The sequence below is a fragment of the Aquarana catesbeiana genome, linkage group LG03 (genome assembly GCF_042186555.1).
Source record: "Aquarana catesbeiana isolate 2022-GZ linkage group LG03, ASM4218655v1, whole genome shotgun sequence".
In the NCBI taxonomy this organism is placed as follows: Eukaryota; Metazoa; Chordata; class Amphibia; order Anura; family Ranidae; genus Aquarana; species Aquarana catesbeiana.
In genome coordinates, this window is record NC_133326.1 from 33,694,747 (window position 1) to 33,708,189 (window position 13,443).

Consider the following 13,443-nt stretch of genomic DNA (forward strand, 5'->3'; position numbering starts at 1 on the left):
GCAGCCGCAGCTCTCTATGTGAAGGACCGATGTCCCTCTGACAGAAGCCGGGGATCGGCTTTTTACTGATTACTGATCTTCTGTTTACATCACATGATCAGCTGTCATTGGCTGACAGCTGATCACGTGGTAAGGGCCTGGGATCGACCCCTTACTCCGATCTGTGATTAGCCGAGTCTCATAGACTCTGATATCACAGGGCGCGCCGCTCACACACCCCACAGGGGGCGCACAGGCAGCTCATGCACAGGAGGACGTCTTATGACGCCCTCCCGCCAATTAAGGCCGTCATTCGGTTATAGCGCGGGCGGGAGAAGGTTGACAAATTGAAGCCAAAACTCCAACTAACACTTTATAATCCGTTACAGCAACAGTTTTTTTTCTTTCTTTGGGGATAAAGGATTTGTATAAATGAAAGCTGATCATTGTAAGCACCCCTGTCAGAGGTAAATGGTTTGTATCATCCCTCTAACTGCTACATTTGCAGTTCGCAGACAGTAAGTGGCCCCAAATACAGACATTAAGTGTTCGGGGGGCCTCCCACCCCCCCCCCCCGGAGCACACCCCTCAAATTAAGACTAGCAGCTGTGTCGGCCTCCTGCACGCAGCTCCAGCCGGGCCATATTCCCGCTGTACGGGTCACGGTGCCCCTCTGAATGAGGCCTTACCACACCCTCATCCTCAGTCATCCTGAATATTTTACTCCAACCAACTTAAAGTTTACCAGCTGCTGTCCACCATTAAAGTGGGTGACATTACCTCACAAAGACTGACTGAGGTGCGGGAAGAATAGGGCGAGGCGGGCGAGGCGGGCGAGGCGGAGAGAGCAGGTGAAAAGTTCCAAAAGGAAGGCCGAAGCCAATGCTGAGGTGAGTCCAGATGACAGTCCTGAGGTAACCGCCGACCCCGCCCAGTGACAGAGGAGAATATACAGGGGTAAGTTTACACTCATTGGTCACTTGTTTTCCCGCCAAAAGATCTGTGACCAATCCAACAACTCAGCTGACTGAGGTAAATCTTCCCAGAAACAGTCTGTAACCTTGAACACAAACCAGACCCAGCAGAGCCGCGTCACAGAGACAACATGAACACTACAGTCACCCAGGGCCGTCTTTAACCCCCTCGCCTCCTGAAGATTTACCCCCCCCCTCCTGACCAGGCCGTTTTTTTGCGATACGGCACTGCGTTACTTTTAAATGACAATTGCACGGTTGTGTGACGCTGTACCCAAATAAAATGTTGTTTTTTCCCCACAAATAGAGCTTTCTTTTAGTGGTATTTGATTGCCTCTGCATTTTTAATTTGTTGCGCTATAAACAAAAAACGTCCAACAATTTTGAAAAAAAAAAAAATATATATTTTTTTACTTCTGCTCTAAAACATATCCAATTAAAAAAATCTAATTTCTTCATCAATGTAGGCCAATATGTATTCTGCTACATATTTTTGTTAAAAAAATCCCAATAATCGTACCGTATATGGATTGGTTTGCGCAAAAGTTATAGCGTCTACAAAGCATGGGATAGATTTATGGAATTTTTATTTGTTTTTAATTTTTTTTCCTAGTAATGGCCAGCACCAGCAATTTATGGCGGGACTGCGATATTGCAACAGACAAATCGGACACTAACTGACACTTTTGAAACTTTTTGGGAACCAGTGCTAAAAAAATATGCACTGTCACTGTACTAATGACGCTGGCTGAGAAGGGGTTAACACCAGGGGCGGTCAAAGGGTTAACTGTGTGCCTAAAATGTGTTTTTTTAACTGTGGGGGAGGTACTTTTACTAGTGGAAGGCATGGATCTGTGTTTCTGCTTCACAGGATCCATGCCTTCTGTATTGACAGAACGTCAACCTGCACAGACTGTTGATGTGCCTGTGTACAGAACGATCAGCGGGTGCCGGCAGACATCGGGTCCGCGGGACCCACTGAAATAGAATCCCAGCAGGAACGAGCTGGCGGTGGCGCACACTCGCGCCCGATACCCAGAGGTGCAGGATCACGTATATATGTATATATACGTAATCCTGCGCAGCATGTCCGCCCTGTAGCAGTAAATATGCTATGGTGCGGTCGGCAAGCAGTTAATATTGATTGGACCCGCGGCTCTTTACCCATGTGATCAGCTGTGTCCAATCGCATGTAAACAAGGAGATGCCGTTTATTGGCTCTCCTCACCTCACACTGACAGTGTGTGAGGAGAGGAGAGCCAATCAGCGGCATCTTCTCACAGAGGAGACCTGTATAGGTAATCAGGGCACTGATTATCAGTGCCCTGATCACAATGCAGCCCCAACAGTGATCATCAGTGATGCCAATCTGTGTCCATCTGTGACACCAGTCTGTGCCCATCAGTGATGCCAATCTGTGCCCATCAGTGATGCCAATCAGTGATGCCTTTCAGTGCTTTCCCATCAGTGCCACCCATTAGAGCTGCACAATTAATCATTCAGAATCGGGATCACAATTCTTTCCCCCTTACGATCTTAACAAATCATTTTTCCGATTCTTTCTATGCAGAGAAGCCGAAGTCAAGCCGACAGCTGTAAAAAAAAAAAAAAAAACAGGCACTCTGCCAAGTATCACAACAATTTTCAGCCACTGAGCTAACTATACACATTGTAACGTTTTGTTCTTTAGATCAAAGGAATGAACTTGGTTTGTAAATGAGGGAAGTTTAACCACTTAAAGACTAAACCTTTTTCTGACACTTGTTGGTTTCAAGTTAAATTCATTATTTTTTGCTAAAAAATTACTTAGAACCCCCAAACATTTATATTTTTATATATATATATATATATATATATATATATATATATATATATATATATATATATATATATATATATATATATATATATATATATATATATATATATATATATATATATTTTTTTTTTTTTTTTTTTTTTTTTAGCAGAGACCCCTATAGAATAAAATGGAGGTTGTTGCAATATTTTATGTCACACTGTATTTGAGCAGCGGTCTTTCAAATACAATTTTTATGAAAAAAAAAATACACTTTAATGAATAATGAAACAGTAAAGTTGCCCAATTTTTTTGTATAATGTGAAAGATGATGTTACGCAGCGAGAATCGTGATCTTTATTCTAAGCAAAAAAATTGTGATTCTCATGTTTCCCAGAATCGTGTAGCTCTACTGCCAATCAGTGTCGCCTATCAGTGCCAAAAATCATTGCCCATAAGTGCCACCTATCAGTGCCCATCAGTGCCACCTATTAGTGCCGCCTATCAGTGCCCATCAGTGCTGCATATTAGTGCCTCCTCAACCTCATGAGTGCCACCTCATTGCCCTTCAGTGTCTATAAGACACATAGTACAGGGCTCTGCCTTTCCCCCCGCTCTCTCCCCATTGGCTTATTGGCTGTGATTGACAGCCAATGAGTAGGCAGAGGCCCTGGCGAGCAGTTGCTCTCATGCACATTGCTGGATTGCAATCGGGCACTTGGTAAGTATAAGGGGGGCTGCATACTGAAGGTTTTTTTACCCTCATACACATAGCTCCCAACTGTCCCTGATTTCGAGGGACTGTCCCTGATTTGGAGTAGACATGTGCATTCGTTTTCGTCCGAATGCATTTTCGTCCGAATTTCAGGTATTTTCGTTATCGTTTTAACAAACGATAACGAAAGTGCAGAGTCCGAAAAATGAAAGATCCGACATAAACAAATGCTTAATTTTCGTTTTCGTTGCTACAACTGTTGGATATAGATAGGAGATTCGACATGATGATGACAATAACAATCTGTGTCCATCAATCCTGTGGTCGAATGTGCCTAACCTTAACTCTATTAGTCCAAGATTATTCTACATAGAGAGAAAAGATTCGACATAGAGAGAAAAGATTCGACGTAGGGGAGAAAAGCTTCGACCTAGGGGAGAAAAGATTCGACGTAGGGGAGAAAAGATTCGACGTAGGGGAGAAAAGATTCGACGTAGGGGAGAAAAGATTCGACGTAGGGGAGAAAAGATAGATAAAAATAATGATGATGATGAATGCTATTGGCTGATTGTAACCAAAGAGGAGGAGCAGTAAAATAGCTAGAACTAAGTACACACGTACTTTGGCTTATGGTGTCTGTTGAAAGTTCTAAGAAGATTCGACGGAGCAGGTAAACTATACGGCGTTGTACAGTTTAGCTGCTCCGTCGAATCTTCTTTGAACATTCGACAGACACCATAAGCCTTCAATGACAGATTCGACCATAATTTGGATTTTCGGACTAATGCAATTTTTAACGAAAAACAAAATAAATAAAAACGAATTTCGGGAGTAACTAAATAAATTTATATTTAGGACGAAAACAAAATTCCGAAACAAAATATTTCAGTGTGCACATGTCTAATTTGGAGCAATGTCCCTCTGTCCCTCATTCCTCCTCATTTCTCCCTCATTTTGGTCTGATCTATATAGATGTATATAAAATGCACTTTTTATCTATCAAAAAGTGTTTTCCAGCACTAAACCTTTAATTTGATTTCTAAATTGCTGCCATAGGCGTGCGCAGGTGGTGTGCCAGGTGTGCCTGGGCACACCCTAATCACTATGTGCGGTGCCGATTCCCCCTACAGCCTAACCCCACATTGTTGGCCTCACCGCCACGCAGTTCTGCTGGCTTCCTTTCTCTCCTCTCCCCTCGGTTGCTGCGGGGGGATGTTTCAGTATGGCAAGTGGGGGAAGCGGCTAGTAAATATGTAATTTACCAGCCCCTTCCTTTTCTAATTGAACACAGTAAACACACTTGCTCACTGTGTCCATTCATAACTGAAGCATAGTAAACTTTACTATGCTTCAGTTTTTGAATGAAGAGGAAGCCACTTAGCACAGAGGATGTAATGGTTTACGATGGATAGTAAACACAGCACTAGAACCTTTAAGCCGACCCGGCAGTACTATGCGGTAGGTTAACTTTAGGATGCGTCCTCCAACTGAGTCACCAGGCCCCTCTCCAGACCAGCACTCTGCATGATCCTTTCATGACGGGTCCTCCCCTGGGATCTCCTCAGTTGTCCAGCTTCTTCCCTCTAGGACAGACAGCACAGGACCATTCCTTCGCCGCTGTGGTAGGCCCCAGACAGGCTTCTGGGCCCACCCACACGCTGCAGCAACGTGTTCCACAAGGTAGTACTCCTAACACATCCCCGTCCGCCAGGAGGGCCAGCAGGTGGAACGAAAAGAAAACCCTAAAACATGGCGTCTGTCCCATAAATACCCTCTCCCAGAATGCAACTCGGAGGACCACCTGCACCGAGTTATCTCTGGGACAGAAGAGCACTCATACACTTCAACGTGTTGCCTTTCAAACACCGACCCATGGTGACAACGACACCCACCGGCACAGTGTGGAACTACACGCAACACAGCCAAACTGGAACAGAGGCTAAATCTGACTATGTATGAAACAGGTAACCCACTAAATTTACCTATAAGCGGTAGATTGAAAATCTACCAGCGCTACATATATATATATAATTGCATTTTATAGTTGCCCCCCTACTTTTGTCCCTGTCCCCCCATGTGCCCCCCCTAAATATGAAAGCTGGAGACGCCACTGGCTGATAGGTGTCCCTCATTTCCATCTCAAAAAGTTGGGAGGTATGCATACATAGAATGCATGAAGGTAAAAAACATTCAACCTTTCCAACCACTTTAAACCACCCACGGGTCCCAACTTTTTTTTTTATTGCAGAACTTTACCACCGCTTTAACTAAAGCACTCGTAGACCTCCCAGTTTCCGCAGGCTTCATTCAGCTGTACACATCAGTCTTCCTAAACATATTGTATAACAGTACGCAGTCAATGAACCGGATCAGCTCAAGGTTTCCCCTGCATGTGTGATGTTCTTGTCAGTTACGAAGTGTTCCAGCTTGCTAGCGCATTACATTCAGCAGGCCACGGGATGACAATGGATGTGAAGTCCTACCAGGCACAAACCTTAAAGCTCCCGCAGGCCTCCCTATGACCTCAGGCGAGTACCGGGCATCCAGCCCTTCATGTTCATTCAGCTGAAAGGCAAGCAATTAGCCTCCAATAATCTCTGTTTACCCAACTGTAAATTGATTAATTACCATTATTTGCTCCGTTTCCTCATCCATAGCTCCTAATTATATAAGAGATTTCGACATGGTGTGGAAAGATGTCTGGCATCAATAAAACACTTGAATATATCTCTTTTCAAATAGTCTTTCTCCTCTAGTCATTCTTAATTTACTACTTAATTTATGAAAAATGTGGCAGTTCTATTTCACTTGCCTTCAACAAAGTTGAATGATTAACGGCAAGGTCGCCGGGGATTCTAGGAAGAAAACATAAAATAAATAAAAGTGCAATCAGCAGGTTATAGAGATTGAAAGGGACGATTTTTATTAAATCATTTCTTTAACCACGTCAGCCCCGGAAGATTTTACCTCCTTCATGACCAGACCATTTTTTTTTTTAGCGATACGGCACTGCGTTCCTTAAACTGACAATTGCGCGGTCGTGCGGCATTGTACCCAAATAAAACTTATTTTCGGTTTTTCCCACAAATAGAGCTTTCTTTTGGTGGTAATTGATCACCTCTGCAGTTTTTATTTTTTGCGCTATAAACAGAAAAAAAAGACGGACAATTTTGAAAAGAAAAAACATTTTATACTTTCTGCTATAAAACATATCCAATAAAAAAATATAAAAAATCAAATGTCTTCATCAGTTTAGGCCAATATGTATTCTGCTACATGTTTTAGGTAAAAAGAATCCCAATAAGCGTATATTGATTGGTTTGCACAAAAGTTATCCTGTCTACAAACTATAGGAAAGGTTTATGGAATTTTTATTTACTGTATTTATCAGCATATGACACACACTTTTTCCCCCTTAAAATCAGGGGAAAATCGTGTGTGCGTGTTATACGCTGAACGGCTGCCTCGGAGGGGAAAGAGGGAACGAGTGCCGCCGAAATAGACAGAGCTGAATCTCCTGTGTACTCGGCTCTGCTTGCAGTCACGCCCATTCCCTCCTCCTAGCATTGACGTCCCACCATTGGACCGGTGTTATGTCCATCATAAGAGCCGGGCCAAGGGGCGGGACTGGGCTGTACCGCGAGCCGAGCCGAGTACACAGGAGATCCGGCTCTGTTTATTTCGGCAATAACAAGGCTGCAGATGGGCACTGATCAGACTGCAATGATTGGCAAGGCTGCAGATGGGCACTGTTCAGACTGCAATGATGGGCAAGGCTGCAGATGGGCACTGATCAGACTGCAATGATGGGCAAGGCTGCATATGGGCACTGATCATGCAATGATGGGCAAGGCTGCAGATGGGCACTCATCAGACTGCAATGATTGGCAAGACTGCAGATGAGCACTAATCAAGCTGAAATGATGGGCAAGGCTGCAGATGGGCACTCATCAGACTGCAATGATTGGCAAGGCTGCATATGGGCACTGATCATGCTGCAATGATGGGCAAGGCTGCAGTTGGGCACTCATCAGACTGCAATGATTGGCAAGACTGCAGATGGGCACTGATCAGACTGCAATGATTGGCAAGGCTGCAGATGGGCACTAATCATGCTGCAATGATGGGCAAGGCTGCAGATGGGCACTGATCAGGCTGCAATGATGGAGAAGGCTGCAGATGAGCACTGATCATGCTGCAATGATGAGCAAGGCTGCAGATGGGCACTGATCAGACTGCAATGATGGGCAAGGCTGCAATGATGGGCACTGATCAGGCTGCAATGATGGGCAATGGCGAGGCTGCAGATGGGCACTGATAAGGCTGCGTTGATGGGCACTGACCATTATTTTGCTTCAAAATTCTCTATTTAAAATGTATGTTTTTTTCCTGAAACTTCCCTCTTAAAATTAAGGTGCGTGTTATACGTCGATAAATACGGTATTTATTTATTACTAGTAATGACGGCGATCTGCAATTTTTAGTGGGACTGCAACATTGCGGCGGACACATTGGACACTTTTGACACTTTTTTGGGGACCGGTGACACCATTACAATGATCAGTGCTAAAAAAATGCACTGTCACTGTACTAATGACACAGGCAGGGAAGGGGTTAACATTAGGGGCGGCCAAAGGGTTAAATGTGTTCCCTGTGAGTGATTTCTAACTGTGTGGGGCATGGTTTAACAGTAAGACAGAGATCTGTGTTCCTGCTTAGCAGAAACACAAGATCTCTGTCTTTCTTACTAGCAGAATGGCGATCTGCCTTGTTTACATAGGCAGACCGCTGTTATGCCTCTCTACGAACGAGCGTCCGCCGGACCCATTGATTGGCTTCCACTGTGTCCAATCACAGCGGGAGCGCATCTCCGGCGGCACGTACCCCAGGTCCGGAAGAGGGTATCACGTACAGGTACGTGATTTTGCACTTAAGGGCCGCCCTGCCGCAGTAGATGTATGTGGGGCGGTCTTTAAGCGGTCAGGCATTAAATATATTTAAACTTAAAAAATAAATACGGGAAGAGGTATATATGTTCATTCAAATTTTCAAAGTCTGTAAGGCACTATTTACAGTAGCAAATAGGGCTGACAGATGCGGGAGACCCAGGCAAGGGTGTAGGCAGGTGCAGCTAGCTAGTCTGCCACTGGGTGGCTCTGTGCCAGAAGAGTGTCTGGTTACAGCAGACAGTGTCATCAGGCGCTAGGCCCCTTTTATTTAGAGATTTATATATTTAAACAAGAAAATATGATATGCTTTCCTATCCATTTGTTCATACGAGCATCATAAAAATCGCCAATGTTGTTTGAGAGTGAAGTTCTGCTTTAAGAAGACTTAGGGGGTGATTTACGAAAGCCGTGCGCCATCAGTAGAGGCACATGGCAAGGCGCAAAGCACATTTTCATATTTACGAAATGGTGCACTGGTAACAGAGCGCAAATCCCCCCTTTACTGTAACGATCTCGGCACACGGGAAAATGCAATCTGTGCACCACTATGGACATGGCGCACAGCATCTCCAAATCAATATTGACAGAACATGGAGGTGCCAATATTAAGGGGTGATGTGAGGAAGTTTGGTAACAACTGCCCAAGTAACAAATATGCCCAAAATAGAATGAGAAAGTAACTAGACATGTGTGGTTCATTTCGTTCCAAATTAAAATTCAGACAAATTTTAGTTTTCCGTAAATTCGGATAAATTTAAACGAATGCAAAATAACAGGAAAAAAAAATCTAAATTCTAATTTGAACCGTTTTGGAATCGTTTTGGAATTCGAAAAGTTTGCGAATTAGAACTGTTTACGAATTCCAAAAGTTTTCGAATTCGAAAAGCTTTCAAATTTGAATAGTTTTCCAATTTCCAAAGAGAATAAAGTAGAATAGAAAATAAAGGAAAATAAAGGAAATAAAAATAATAATAAAATAGAAAAGAATATAGGATAAAATAAGAGAATAGAAGATAATAGAGTAAAACAGAACAAAATAGAATAGAAAATAAAAGAACGGAATAGACTAGAATATGATAGAAACAAAAAGAATAGAATAGAATAACATAGAAAGAACATAACCATCTTCTAAATTCAAATTTAAAATAGAATAAATTTGAATACATAAGAAAATAATAGAATAGAAAAGAATAGAATAGAAGAAAAAAGAATATAATAGAATAGACTATAATAGAATAGAATAGAAGAGAATTGAATATAAGAAAAAAAGAATAGAATAGGATAAACTATAATAGAATAGAAAAGAATAGAATTAAAAAAACAATAGAATAGCCTAGACAGAATATAACCATTTCCCAAAATTCAAATTCCAAATAGAATAATTTTGAATTTGAAAAGAAAAGAATAGAATAGAAAATAAAATAATGGAATAGAAAAGAATAGAATAAACAAATAAAAAAGAGTATAATTAAAATAACAGTAGAATAGATTAGAATAGAAAGAATATAACCATTTCCCAAAATTCAAATAGAATCAAATCGCATTTGAATAGACTAGAAAAGAATAGATTAGAATAGGGAGATGGATATATTCATTCTATTCTATTCTGTTTTTTTTCTATACTTCTGTTATTTTCTATTCTACTCTATTATTTTATATTCTATTCAAATTAATTCTATTTACATTTTGGAAAATGGTTATATTATTTCTATTCTATTCAGTTTTCATTCTACTCTTTTTCTTTCTTTACTTTTCTATTTATTCTATTCAAATTTCAGAAGATGGTTATATTCTTTCTATTTTATTCTATTCTTTTTTTATTCTATTATATCCCTTTCTATTCTATTCCACTCTATTCTGTTATTTTCTTTTCTATCTTATATTGTTCTGTTTTACTCTATTATATTATATTCTTTTATTTTCTGTCATATTCTTTTCTTTTCTATTTTTTTTCCTATTCTGTTCCTTTATTTTATATTCATATTTATTTTATATATTCTATATTTATTTCTATATGGAAATTGAAAAACGATTTGAATTCCGAAAAGTTTTCAAATTCGAAGACTTTTCGAATTTGAAAACTTTTCGAATTTGAAAACTTTTCGAATTTGAAAACTTTTCGAATTCGAAAACTATTCAAAATTGATTCGAAAACTTCTCAAATCGTTCCAAATTTGAAAACGAATAAACAAAACGAATTCAGAAAACAAATTAAACGAATGAAGCAAATTTAACTAAACAAATTTATGTAAATAGCGAATCAAAACAAAATGAAGCGAAACAAATTTTTTCGTTCTGCACATGTCTAAAAGTAACTTTTTCAGAGAAAGCCCGCTGTGCCCGCAAGTAAGTTTAGAACTGCGTGAAATCAATGTAAGCACTGCGCATGCACAAGCGGCTGTTGCGCTCCTTCACATGCGTTTGTTCACTGCGCTGCTAAATCTAAGTAAATGTTAAGAAACATACATGCAATTGCACGGGTTGAACGGGCGCACCTCTAAACTTGTCTTTTTTTTTTTTACGCTGGTTCATGTTTATTTTTTTTTTTAAGGAGATTTGCACACAGGTCATGTTAGCATGTTACGTTTCCAACATGTGATATGCACCTTGTTAAAATGATGTAAAAAGATTCTCGCTCCTCTAGCTCCTCCTAAAAGGGCATTTAACCTTCCCCCTCTAATGCATAGGATTTCCTTGGGCTAGCTTTTGCTTTTAAAGGGGAACTCCACACTCCATTCTCCAATGCTCTTGTCTCCCCCCTCTAATCCCTTGCATTTCCATGGGCTAACTTTTACGTTTAAAGGGGAAATCCACACTCCACTCTATTCTCCAAAGGCTGTGAGCTGCCTTCACCAATCCAAACCACATCCTTTTTTAGAGCATACAACAGGGCCAGCTAGGAAAGGGGAGAGAAGAGCGATCTCCCAACCCCCTCCTGGACCATGCAAGGCCACATGCACTCAACATAGCTGGCTGCCTTTGGGGCATGTTGGGCTCAGCCCAATACCAACCACAAAGCACCTTGTACCCACTAATTTAAAGGGGTTTTCCACATTCCGTAAAGCCCCCTGTCTGCAGCCCCCCACAACCCCAGCCTAGGGTTGCTTGGAAGAGGCCCTTGTCCCCCTGAATATGGAAACAAGGTGGTTGACTTTTGGGGTGCCCAAGCCCCTCCTGCCCCCAAGCATCCACCCCCCTTTCATGGGCTGGATTGCTGTGTGTTTGGCTAGGGTTTGTCAGTGTGTGGGAGGGGAACAATATTCTTTTAGTTTGGGGTGGTATTTTTCATGTGGGGGTTGTCATTTTAAGACTTAACAGACCCAAATGGCCTTGTGTGTATTGTGGGAGGGGTGGGGCAGGTTATTTTTTGTTTTGGGTTAAAATCTTGCAGATTTGCACGTTTTCTCTAAAGCTGTACATCTTTGAAGCAGCATTTTGGATACATGCTACAGATGCACCACTTTACAGGCAGAGTAAGCCACCCAAGTTACTAGCTTTTAATCAATTTTGAATTTTTAAAGGCACTTCTCCTTGTTTCGTTTTTGGAAAAGTTTGGGAGGTGTCTTCACCCTATCAGGGGTGCAGACATCCTTAAAAACTGACAAGACTTCTAATCCCTCTGCACTCTGCCTCTGCAGTGTGGCGCTCTCTCTGGTGATGCTGGGCAGTGTGGTTCTCTCTCTGGTGGTGCTGGGCAGTGTGGTTCTCTCTCTGGTGACGCTGGGCAGCGTGGTTCTCTCTCTGGTGACGCTGGGTAGCGTGGTTCTCTCTCTGGTGGTGCTGGGCAGCATGGTTCTCTTTCTGGTGATGCTGGGCAGTGTGGTTCTCTCTCTGGTGACCCTGGGCAGTGTGGTTCTCTTTCTGGTGATGCTGGGCAGTGTGGTTCTCTCTCTGGTGGTTCTGGGCAGTGTGGTTCTCTCTCTGGTGACGCTGGGCAGCGTGGTTCTCTCTCTGGTGACGCTGGGTAGCGTGGTTCTCTCTCTGGTGGTGCTGGGCAGCATGGTTCTCTTTCTGGTGACGCTGGGTAGCGTGGTTCTCTCTCTGGTGACCCTGGGCAGTGTGGTTCTCTTTCTGGTGATGCTGGGCAGTGTGGTTCTCTCTGGTGGTGCTGGGCAGCATGGTTCTCTTTCAGGTGACGCTGGGCAGTGTGGTTCTCTCTGGTGGTGCTGGGCAGCATGGTTCTCTTTCAGGTGACGCTGGGCAGTGTGGTTCTCTCTCTGGTGGTGCTGGGCAGCATGGTTCTCCTCTTTCTGGTGGTGCTGGGCAGTGTGATTCTCTCTCTGGTGGTGCTAGGCAGCATGGTTCTCTTTCTGGTGACACTGGGCAGTATGGTTCCCTCTCTCTGGTGGTGCTGGGCAGTATGGTTCTCTTTCTGGTGACGCTGGGCAGTGTGGTTCTCTCTCTGGTGGTGCTGGGCAGCATGGTTCTCTTTCTGGTGACGCTGGGCAGTGTGATTCTCTCTCTGGTGGTGCTAGGCAGCATAGTTCTCTTTCTGGTGACGCTGGGCAGTGTGGTTCTCTCTCTCTGGTGGTGCTGGGCAGCATGGTTCTCTTTCTGGTGACGCTGGGCAGTGTGGTTCTCTCTCTGGTGGTGCTGGGCACCATGGTTCTCTTTCTTGGCTTCCCCCAGTACAGTCCTCTCTTTCTTTTTCCTTTCTCCTGTAGCTGCTACAGTGTAGCACATACTTCCTCAGCTTGCTCCTCTCTCTTCCCCCAGCAGAATGCATGCTGGGGCTGTAGCCTGCTCCCTGTGGAGAACATCTTCCGGGACTACATGTCCCATGATGCTCCCCTTCTTCCTTCTAGTTGGCCCTCCCCTGTGGCTAATGGGGAAGGAAGAAGAGCAGGCAGGAAGCTCTGTCTTCTCCCGTGCTGCTGAAGGAGAAGGGGGGGGTGAGCGGGGGAAACTTTCTGACAGCCTGCGAGTGCTCTTCAACTGAGCAGCCGCCCACTGTCACCGCTTTACTTATGGCATAGCTCCCAACTGTCCCTGATTTCTAGGGACTGTCCCTGATTTCTAGGGACTGTC